Here is an 11,561-nt window from a genome sequence, read left to right as displayed (position 1 = left end):
AAATTGAATTTTCGATGATTTTTTAAAAATAAAATCTATTTTATGCTAAAGTATGACTCAGAGATGACTAAATGTCGATGTCTCGTCAGTCTAATTGATCATTTTTAACGTATTTTTGTCTGCTGAATCCATTCCCATCATTATATTTTTTCAAACAGTTCAGGTTTTTGAGTAAAAATAGATTTTTTCAAAATAAAATCTATTTTAGAGCAATTCTCTTTGAAATCGTCCGTTATCGCCCATTTTTATTTGTTATATTTTTCGATTTGGCTCAAACTTTGTGGGGGCCTTCCCTATGACCAAAGAAGCTATTTTGTGCCATTGGTTCACCCATACAAGTCTCCATACAATTTTGGCAGCTGTCCATACAAAAATGGTACGTAGAAATTTAAACAGCTGGAACTTTTGAGTGAATTTTCTGATCAATTTGGCGTCTTCGGCAAAGTTGTAGGTATTGTTGAGGACTATTGAGAAAAAAAAAGTACATGGAAAAAAAATTGCCAAATTCTTTATTCACACTTTTTTAAAATAACTCAAATTCCCAAAACACGTATTTTTTTATTTTCGAGAATTTTTGATAAGTTTTAGAGAACAATTTTTTGAGCCATAGAAAAGTATGGTCAAAAAATCTGCGAGTTATGAGTTTTTGAAAAGGCAGTGGTTTTTGGAAAAAATCGAAATTTCATACAAAACAAAATTTGACCTAATTCTTTAATGTTAAATTTAATTTGCAATCGAAAAGTACAGATTTTTGATAAACGGGTCCGTTTTCAAGATATAGCCACCCAAACATTCAATATTACGAACTTTTAAAATGTTAGTCTTGTTAAAATAGTGGGGTTTTTGAGTAAGATTTAGACAACCTCAGTTCTCCTCATTATTTTTGTTTAAACCGCTGTATCTCAGCAACCATAGGTCTTATATTCTATGTCTATTTAACAATTTTATAGAAAATCAAAGATCAGAATCTTTTCAAAATAGATATTTTTAGAAAAGGTTACTCATGGTAAATATTTTTAAAAATAAAAAAACTGCAAATATTTCGCTAACATCAAACTTTGGGTGACTATATCTTGAATACGGAGCCCTTTATCAAAAAATCTGTACTTTTCGATTGCTAATAAAATCTAACATAAAAAATAGGTCGAATTTCGTTTTGTATGAAATTTCGATTTTTTCCAAAAATCAAAACTTTTTCAAAAATTTATATCTTGGCGGCAGATTTTTTTAACCATGTTTCTCTATGGCTCAAAAGTTGGGGTTTTTTGTCCTCTAAAACATATAAACAATCTCAAAAATCAAAAAATACGTATTTTGGGAATTTGAGTTTTTGTGAAAAAAAGTTAATAAAAAATTTGGCAATTTTTCCGTGTACCTATTTTTCTCTCAATAGTCCTCAAGAATACCTACAACTTTGCCGAAGACAACAAATTGATCAGAAAATGCACTCAAAAGTTCCAGCTGTTTAATTTCTTACGTACCATTTTTGTATGGACAGCTACCAAAATTGTATGGAGACTTGTATGGTCGAACCAATGGCACAAAATAGCTTCATTGGTCATAGGGAAGGCCCCACAAAGTTTGAGTCAAATAAAAAAATACAACAAATAAAAATGGTCGAAATCGGCCGATTTCGAAGAAAACAGCTCATAAAATAGATTTTATTTTGAAAAAATCTATTTTTACTCAAAAACTTGACCTTTTCGAAAAAATCTAATGATGGGAATGAATTCAGCAGACAAAAATACATTAAAAATGATCAATTAGACTGACGAGACATCGATATTTAGTCATCTCTGAGTCATACTTTAGCAAAAAATAAATTTTATTTTGAAAAAATCATCGAAAATTCAAATTACTCAAAAAGCTGACCTTTTTGAAAAAAATCTAATGATGGGAATGGATTCAGCAGACAAAAATACATTAAAAATGATTAATTTGACTGACGAGACATCGACATTTAGTCATCTCTGAGTCATACTTTAGCATAAAATAGATTTTATTTTTAAAAAATCATCGAAAATTCAATTTTTACTCAAAAAGCTGACCTTTTTGAAAAAATCTAATGATGGGAATGGATTCAGGAGACAAAAATACATTTAAAATGATTAATTTGACTGACGAGACATCGATATTTAGTCATCTCTGAGTCATACTTTAGCAAAAAATAAATTTTATTTTGAAAAAATCATCGAAAATTCAAATTACTCAAAAAGCTGACCTTTTTGAAAAAAATCTAATGATGGGAATGGATTCAGCAGACAAAAATACATTAAAAATGATCAATTAGACTGACGAGACATCGATATTTAGTCATCTCTGAGTCATACTTTAGCATAAAATAGATTTCATTTTGAAAAAACCATCGAAAATTCAATTTTTACTCAAAAACCTAACCTTTTTGAAAAAATCTAATGATGGGAATGGATTCAGGAGACAAAAATATATGAAATATGATCAATTAGATTACCGAGACAAACTTATTTAACGTTCTGCAAAGCATTTTTGATTTTTATTATTGCTATCCCAGCATAATTTGACTTGCATGCAAGTTGGAAAAACTTGAATGAGAACCAACTGAAAATATAATTTTAAAATGGCTATAAATATGCGTAGAAACAATCAAATTTAAAAAACCAGGTGTGTTTCAGAAAGGGGAAAACTTGAACTATATGATACATGTATTGGTTTAGTTGTTTATTCAATAGTTTTTTTTGTAAAATAGTCGACAAAGTAGCTAATTTTGGCCTAAACTAACATTTCAAACGGGTGTAGCTCAAAATTGGGACCATTTGGAGCAATTCTGGACCCGGATTCGGATTCAGCAGGCAAAATTCTACTAGGAACACATATACTCGTCTCAGAGACAAAATCTTGTTGGACTGTGTTATAAGAAATGGACAAAGTCTGATACTATTGTAAAAATAAAAAAAAAATCCTACCTTTTACAATAAATTGGACATTGAAGAGCCGATTGCTAATACTATCAAATTTAAAAGTTATAGTTAGTTAAAAGTTATAAGTAAGCTAAGATTTCAATTTTTGAAAAAAAAACACCAAAACAAAAAAAACATCGAAAAAAATGAAAAAAAAAACTATTCAAAAAATTGTATTTATTTTCCACGTATCTATTTTTTTCTGAATACCTAAAACATTGCAAAAGTCACCTAATCAAATCGATCAGCAAATTTCTACAAAAATATAAATTTTAGAAATGAAATTAACGTACCTAGAGGGTGAAGATTCTCGACATTTTCAATTTCCCGGGAATCGAGAGTTGAATTTTCCAATTTCCCGAGAATTCCCGGGAACCGGGAATTTTATTTTTTTTTAGCAAAATTATTGGTTTGTTTGAAAGAATTATAACAAATTTATAACATTTCCATAAATGTAATCTCATTCAGTCACAGTTATTTAACGTAATATTAGATTATTATGGAAATACAAGTCAATTTGTGAAATACTTTCTACTTGTGGAAAAAGCTTTTCAAATCTGCTGGCAAAAGTTCAATTCAAGGGTTTGTTCAGTTTTTTATTCAATTCTAAATTCTCACTGAATGATTTTTCTTGTGTTGTAGACATTGCTTGATTTTTTTTTCACTTTAAGAGTAGTTTAAATATTTGCAAGATCTTGATTTTTGCTAAATGATTAATTAACATCTGAAGATATTTTATATTTTTCATATGTTATTAAGATTTTTTTAGAGTGTCAAATTTCCCGTCCCGGGAATTCCCAGGATTTTCCGGAATTTTTTTTTTCGTCTCCCGGGAAATTTGTAAATTTCCCGGGAATTCCCGAAATTCAAGCGGAAGCATACATTTTCTTAACATTTTGAAACCATTTTTTTAAATCCATTTTTAGGTAACTTTTTTGAAAATTGTCGCAGTTTTTCATTTTTTTAAAATAGTGCACATGTTTGCACACTTTTGGAAAAAATATTTTTGAAAAGCTGAGAAAATCCTCTATATTTTGCTTCTTCGGACTTTGTTGATACGACCTTTATTTGCAGAGATATTGCAATGCAAAGGTTAAAAAACATGAAAATTGATGTTTTCTAAGTCTCACCAAAACAGCCCGCCATTTTTTAATGTCGATATCTCAGCAACTAATGGTCCGATTTTCAATGTTAATTTTGGCCAAACATTCAATATTACGCCTCTTTAAAATGTTAGTGTTGGTTTAAAAATTTTGAATTTCGAAAAGATCGGAAAATTTCACAAATGTTTCATGTATTAACATTGAAAATCGGACCATTACTTGCTGAGATATCGACAATAAAAAATGGTGGGTTGTTTGGGTGAGACTTAGAAAACATCAATTTTCCTGTTTTTAAACCTTTGCATTGCAATATCTCAGCAAATAAAGGTCGTATCAACAAAGTCTGAAGAAGCAAAATATAGAGAATTTTCTCAGCTCTATTTAAAACTATTTAAAAAAATGAAAAACTGCGACAATTTTCAAAAAAGTTACCTAAAAATGGATTTATCTTGAAAACGGTGCACTTTATCGAAATTTCACTGAAGTACTTTTTGATTGCAAATTTGATTATACATCGAAAAATGAAGTTGAAATTTTTTGCGACCAATATTTCGATTTTTTGAAAAAATCAGTATTGATTAAAAAATTCATAACTCGGTCAAAGATTTTTTGCACAACCTGGAAATTTCTGAAAAGTTGGCATTTTATGTCCTCTAAAACATATCAAAAAAAAAAAAAATAAAAATAGTGTTTTTTTGCAAATCAAGTTTTAGTGATATAAAATTAAAAAAAAAATCACCAATTTTTTTATACAGTGTATCATTTTTTTTTTCAGTGTAGTCTGTATCCATACCTACAACTTTGCCGAAGCCACCAAATCGATCAAAAAATTCCTTCAAAAGATACAGATTTTTTAATTTTCACATATCATTTTTGTATGGACAGCTGCCAAAATTGTATGGAAAATTTTATGGACAAACTAATGATGCAAAATGACTTCTTTAGGCATACCGAAGGCACCAAAAAAGTTTCAGTCGGTTTAAAAAATACAAAAAAAATCGAATGACCGAAATCCTAGAAAACGGAATCGACGAAACACTTTATAATGTGGCCCTCTTAAACCTTGCGGTTTCGTCAACGGATCCACAGGCGTGTATCGTTCTTTTTGCGACAAGACTCCGCCTCCCGGGTCTCCTAAGTGTGAAGGTATGGCACGGGGAGAGGGCACCGGATACCTATATTTACACTTAGAATTTTTTGCGTCCGCCTCGGGATTCGAACCAGCGACCTCTGGATTGTGAGTCCAGTGCGCGGTTCGATTGATCCACACAAGCAGAAATCCTAGAGAACTTCTCAAATCAAATGAGATGCACGTACAATTTGAATCATGTTTTTGAGTCATGTAAAAACATTCAAATGAAGTCAATTTTAAACCTGAAAATCAATATTCAACCTTCAAAAAATCTTTAAAAAAAAACTGCTTTGTATGGTTTGAGAGGTGCTAAAAAAATGATATATCTAAAGCTTTAAGTAAAACAAACACGAGAATTATGGCTTTAAGGAAATAATAAAAAAAAACTGTACCATTTTGTTCAAGGGCTGAAACCAGTATGACTTTCGTTAGAAAAGATATTTGTCATAAAAAACATAATTTCTGCATGTTTTTTGTCTTCATTTCAAATGTATGGGTCAAACCACACTCTCTCGAACTGGTCACAGAGGCAAGTTTTAAAGAATTGTGATTTCGGAGTATGGATTCATTTTACTCACTGTCTAAACATATTGATAAAAAATACATCCCATTAAAAATACCTGATTTTTTTATTTATTGTACTTGATTTATTGAAATTTTAAAAATATTCATTTTCTTGAAGCTGTATGATTTTTTACAGGCAGTCAAGCAGTTAATTGATCTTCACACTTATTTTAACCATTAAAGTCGCTGTCCTATATATATATATATTTTTTTGATAATATTAATTAGAACTAAGTTCAGAAACAATTTTCAATATATTTAAAATTTCCCGGGAAATTGGTTGAAAATTTCCTGTTTCCCGGGAAATTTGCAACCCCGGGAAGTTGGACGCTCCAGTGATTCTTTTTTCAATATCAAGGAAAGATCAATATAATTTTGGTGATTTTATACGAAATCGACTTTTTCAGAGTTTTCAATCATTTGTAAAAAGTGTCACAAAAAAACCTTAAACACATCCTTTCACACATGCTCCCGCGTTCATCTCATCGCCTGATTAAGAAATCAACTTCAAGGAAGGTTTGGTTTCGGAAAAGTAACCGCCCGTTTTTCCCCTCCGCAACTAGAAACCACAAACATCTTTCAAGCCTAGCTTGGAAACTTGCTTCACGGTCTAGTATTATTGAAATTAAAAAACTTTTCAAATTCAAACTGAAGCGACCGTGGGAGGCCAAAAGTCACTGAAAGTGTGATTTTTTCGGCTGAACTTTGCCACTTTCAAGCGCACTTTTGTCGTTTTGGGCTTCGTCGTCGGAGTTGCTTTCATCTTGGGAAAGTGGCGATGAATTGTGTGTGTTTGAGTGAGAGTTTGAAAACTTAATCATGATGGGGTGCTCGATAGGGGGTGGTTTGATCAAAATGTCACTTCTCAGTAGAAGCAGAAATATTCCAATAAGGAAAATGTGTTAATGAAGTGTGAAGATGTGGTTTAATACTTTCAATGGTGTCAATAAGGTTAATGCTAAAGTTAAAAATATTTTGAATTATAATCTTTACAAATCAAAGACCTCAACAATATCTCTAGAATTTCATCAATCTGACGATGACCTCGATGATAAAGCATCATCTAGTCCCTCCCAGCGATCGAACATCGCACGATAATTAACATGAATTTCAATTTCAATTAAACTTTGCCCGAACCATTCGACCAGTCAGTGTGTGTACACAGAAACGTACAAACAACTAATGACTTCGACTACGAACCGAGCCAGCCTAGGCCACCGATGGCTGTTGAGGGGCCGGTCCGTAATTGAAAATCCGAAACAAACAGAATTTTAAATAGGCTGCAGCTTGTGTTTGCCCTCGACCCCGCCCATGGATCCAGCCACCAATGGCAGGTAATCATTTTGAGGAAAATGCAGAAATCCAGGGAAAATGAAGAACTTGGTTCCGATTACGGTTTCGAACTTAATGTTGTCAAAATGGATGGATTTTTTTTGTTCCAATCTAATCTCCTGTTTCTTACCCTAAAAGCTCAAACAGATTCCTTGACTAGGATCCAGCTCGAACTGGCCAGGTTTAATGGAACTGCCAACAAAACACGTGACCGACCCGGGACAAACAAATCACGACATTCTCAAACGAGTATCGGTATCAATTTTGGTCCCCCCAAGAACCAACAAAGGCCTTTTGTCGTTTTGCACTGCTGCAGCTCCGAATGTGACACGGGGATTGGAACTTTGACTTGCAGAGGTCTATTGACGCAAAGAGGTCATTCTCGATTCGGTTCAGACTCGAAGCTGTTTGATTAGTTCCTCAAGTAGGTACGACCAAACCAGACGAAACCGACGATTAGATTAATTAAACAAATCCTAACATGGTTCACTAGTATCGTCGCAGTTCAACGGTGCTGGATCCGACTGACTTGGGTCTTTTGTGTCTTTGAAGTTGGGGATTTAATGTTACATTGGGTCCAGAGTGCAACGGAATCTTTTTTTTTGACTATTGTATTTTTTAATCCGGCTGAAATCTTTTAATTGCCTTTGGTATACCTAAAGAAGCTATTTTGCATCATTAGTTTGTCCATACAAATTTGGCAGCTGTCCATACAAAAATTATGTATGAATATTCAAAAATCTGTACCTTTTGAAGGAATTTTTTGATCGGTTTGGATATGCGGCAAAGTTGTACACGAAGAAAAAAGAGTTCCCAAAATCGTGAACAAGCGTTCATGAAAATGGGAACCACGAACAAAGTGTTCAAATCCCATGGTACGTTTTCGGAAATCGTACCATAGGATTTGAACGCCTTGTTCTTGGTTCCCATTTTCATGAACGCTTGTTCACGATTTTGGGAACTCTTTTTTCTTCGTGTAGGCATGGATGAGTATTTTTTAAATGTTTTTTTTTTATTTCAGTTTTTGACACTAAAACATGATTTGCAAAGTAACACCATTTTCATTTTCTATGTGTATTGATAGACAAATGCCAACTTTTCTGAAATTTCCAGAATGTGCAAAAAATCTTTGACCGAGTTATGAATTTATGAAGCAATACAGATTTTTTTTTCAATAAATCTAAATATTGGTCGCAAGCATTTTTCAACTTCATTTTTCGGTGTAAAATTGAATTTGCAATCAAAAAGAACTTGTGGATTAAGAACACCCTTTTTGCACTTTTTTTTGAAAATAATCGCAGTTATTCATTTTTAAAATAAGTTCCCATTTTTGAAACAAATATTTTTGAAAAACCTAAAAATAACTAGAACATGAAAACGGTGCTCTTAATCCAAATTTCACTACAGTACTTTTTGATTGAAAATTCGCTTTCACTTGGGAAAATGAAGTTTCAAAATTGTTCAAAATATTGGTTTTTATTTTTTTAAATCAGTACGGATACAAAGATTCATTACTCAGTCAAAGATTTGATGTACATTCTGGAAAACTCTAAAAAGTTGGCATTTGATGTCCCCTTAAATCAGGGGTGACCAAAGTATGGCCCGCGGGCCAAACGTGGCCCGCGAGGTGATATTTTGTGGCCCGCGGACCCATTTTCAATGATCATGTAAAATGGCTCGTTGACCACTTGTAAAGTGATTTTATACTTTTTCAAATTAAGGATTATTTTATACTTTTTTTTGTTACAAAAAACTAATGATTTATCAACAGTATGATCCCCACTTTATTATACCAATAATTTGTTCAAAAAAATTTATAATTAAAACAATTTCACACGTTTAAATGTGATTGAAACTAGTAAATATCGTCAAAACTTTCATCAAACGTTTTTGGAAATTTTAAAAACGTTCAAGTTTGACTAAGGCAGAATTCTGTAATAGTTGCAAATATATAAGTTTTGTGAAACATGTGGAAATCGAAGGATCAAGTTTATTTCAAATATTTTAAAAAGCGTCGATCAAAAAAATGGCTCAAAAAACCAGGAGCAAAAATATATTTTCAAAAAACTTCAAAACATCAAAAAATAGGAAATTTTAATGCATTCAGCTGAAATTCATTAAAAATTGAGCATTGTTTGCATTTAGAATCATTGAAGCATGTTTGGGTTTATTGAAAATAATTTGAATTTTACAGAATTTTCGATGAAATAAAAAAATGTTTTTAAAATGTTTTTTTCCTTTAAAAAAAAAAAGATTTTTTAACGAATCTTAATTTTTTTTTTAAATAATGATTGCAGTTTAACTATACGGAAGCTTAAAACATTGTCTAAAATTTTTTCGTTGAAATGTTGAAATTCTGGCTTTCGACGATTTTTCATCAGCCACACTTAACTTATATATAAAATTACGCCTTTAGATGAATTGTTCAACATGTAATGTCAGCATTTTTAAAATATAAAAACATTTTTTTTTTTTTGAAAACATTCGTAATGTATTCGATAAGTTTAACAATAGTGATTTTTCCATACAGTTTTTAATGATTTCGTTGTTTAAGGTTCGTTCATCGAAAAATCATAGATCTTGGAATATTGCTCTACCTAAGTGGTAAACAAATTTATTGAAATATTTTTATGTTTACAGCAAAGATTATTATCATTTTTGCCTTCCTCACTGAGGTAAGGCTATAATCCTGCTCTAAAAATGAACTTTCTATTAAAAGCTCCTAGACCTACCTTCATGTATACATATCGACTCAGAATCGAAAACTGAACAAATGTCTGTGTGTGTGTATGTGTGTGTGTATGTGTGTGTGTATGTGTGTGTGTATGTGTGTGTGTATGTATGTATGTGACCAAAATTCTCACTGAGTTTTCTCAGCACTGGCTGCACCGATTTTGATCGAACCAGTTGCATTCGACTTGGTTTAGGGTCCCATACATCGCTATTGAATTGTTTGAAGTTTCGATAAGTAGTTCAAAAGTTATGTATAAAAATGTGTTTTCACAAATACCCGGATCTCAATTATATGCATGTAAACGATGTCCGGATCCATCATCCGACCCATCGTTGGTTAGGTAATTGAAAGACCTTTCCAATGAGTCCAAGACATTGAAGATCTGGCAACCCTGTCTCGAGTTATGACCACTTAAGTGATATTTGTGTACTTTTTTGAAGCCGGATCTCACTTAAATGTATGTAAACTATGTCCGGATCCATCATCCGACCCATCGTTGGTTAGGTAATTGTAAGGCCTTTCCAATGAGTCCAAGACATTGAAGATCTGGCAACCCTGTCTCGAGTTATGACCACTTAAGTGATATTTATGTACTTTTTTGAAGCCGGATCTCACTTAAATGTATGTAAACTATGTCCGGATCCATCATCCAACCCATCGTTGGTTAGGTAATTGAAAGGCCTTTCCAATGAGTCCAAAGCATTGAAGAACTGACAACCCTGTATCGAGTTATTACCACATAAGTTATACATTGTGTTCTTTTTTTCTGGATCTAAAAAAATTATGAAACCACTCATATACCCATTTTTGGTAAAAAGTGAGGAAGGCATCAACCACATAGGTGGATTAAGTTAGTTTTTTTAATAGGATTTCATCTACCAATCATCAAATCATTAAAACAATAATTGAGAGGATTAAAAACATAAGGGTGGTCCTTTTTACACTTTATTTTCAGGCATGGTTTTTTTTTTTAAATTGAATTTCAGCAGTTTTTTTAATGTTTTATCACAAAATTTTCTTTTTTTCATTTCTATTACTTCACATTTTCTATTGATGCTGAGAATTGATTGGCTTTACAAAATCTATGGTAACACTCAGTACCTTTGTGAAATAACCTTTTTTAGCGTAAAGTATTTTATATTTTATTGAACTTTGTGGGAAACCAAATTATAAAGCAAAATCTAAAGATGAATGAAAAAACTAAAGGAAATTTACTTTCATCAGAACATAAATTTTGAAAAACGAAAAAAAATAACTAAAAAAGGACTTAACTGTGTGTCGTATGATTCAATAACAATCTCGAGAAACAATTCTCTACCAAAATCGGAAATGCATTTTATTTGTATTTTTTGATTTGGCTCAAACTTTGTGGGGGCCTTTCGTCTGACCAAACAAGCTATTTTGTATGATTGGTTTACCCATACAAGTCTCCGTACAATTTTGGCTGCTGTCCATACAAAAATGGTTTGTAAATATTCAAACAGTAACTTTTGAGTGAATTTTCTGATCAATTTGGTGTCTTCGGCAAAGTTGTAGGTATTGTTGAGGACTATTGAGAAAAAAAAGGTACACGGAAAAAATGCAGATTTTTTGATCAACTCTTTTTTTACAAAAACTCGATTTCCGAAAATATGTGTTTTTTGATTTTCGAGATTTATTTATATGTTTTAGGGGACAAAAACCCGCAAATTTTGAGCCATAGAGAAACATGATCAAATAATCTGCTGCTGAGTTATGATTTTTTGAAAAATAGTGGTTTT

This window comes from Culex quinquefasciatus, chromosome 3 (assembly GCF_015732765.1).
Source record: "Culex quinquefasciatus strain JHB chromosome 3, VPISU_Cqui_1.0_pri_paternal, whole genome shotgun sequence".
In the NCBI taxonomy this organism is placed as follows: Eukaryota; Metazoa; Arthropoda; class Insecta; order Diptera; family Culicidae; genus Culex; species Culex quinquefasciatus.
This window is presented reverse-complemented; position numbering follows the sequence as displayed.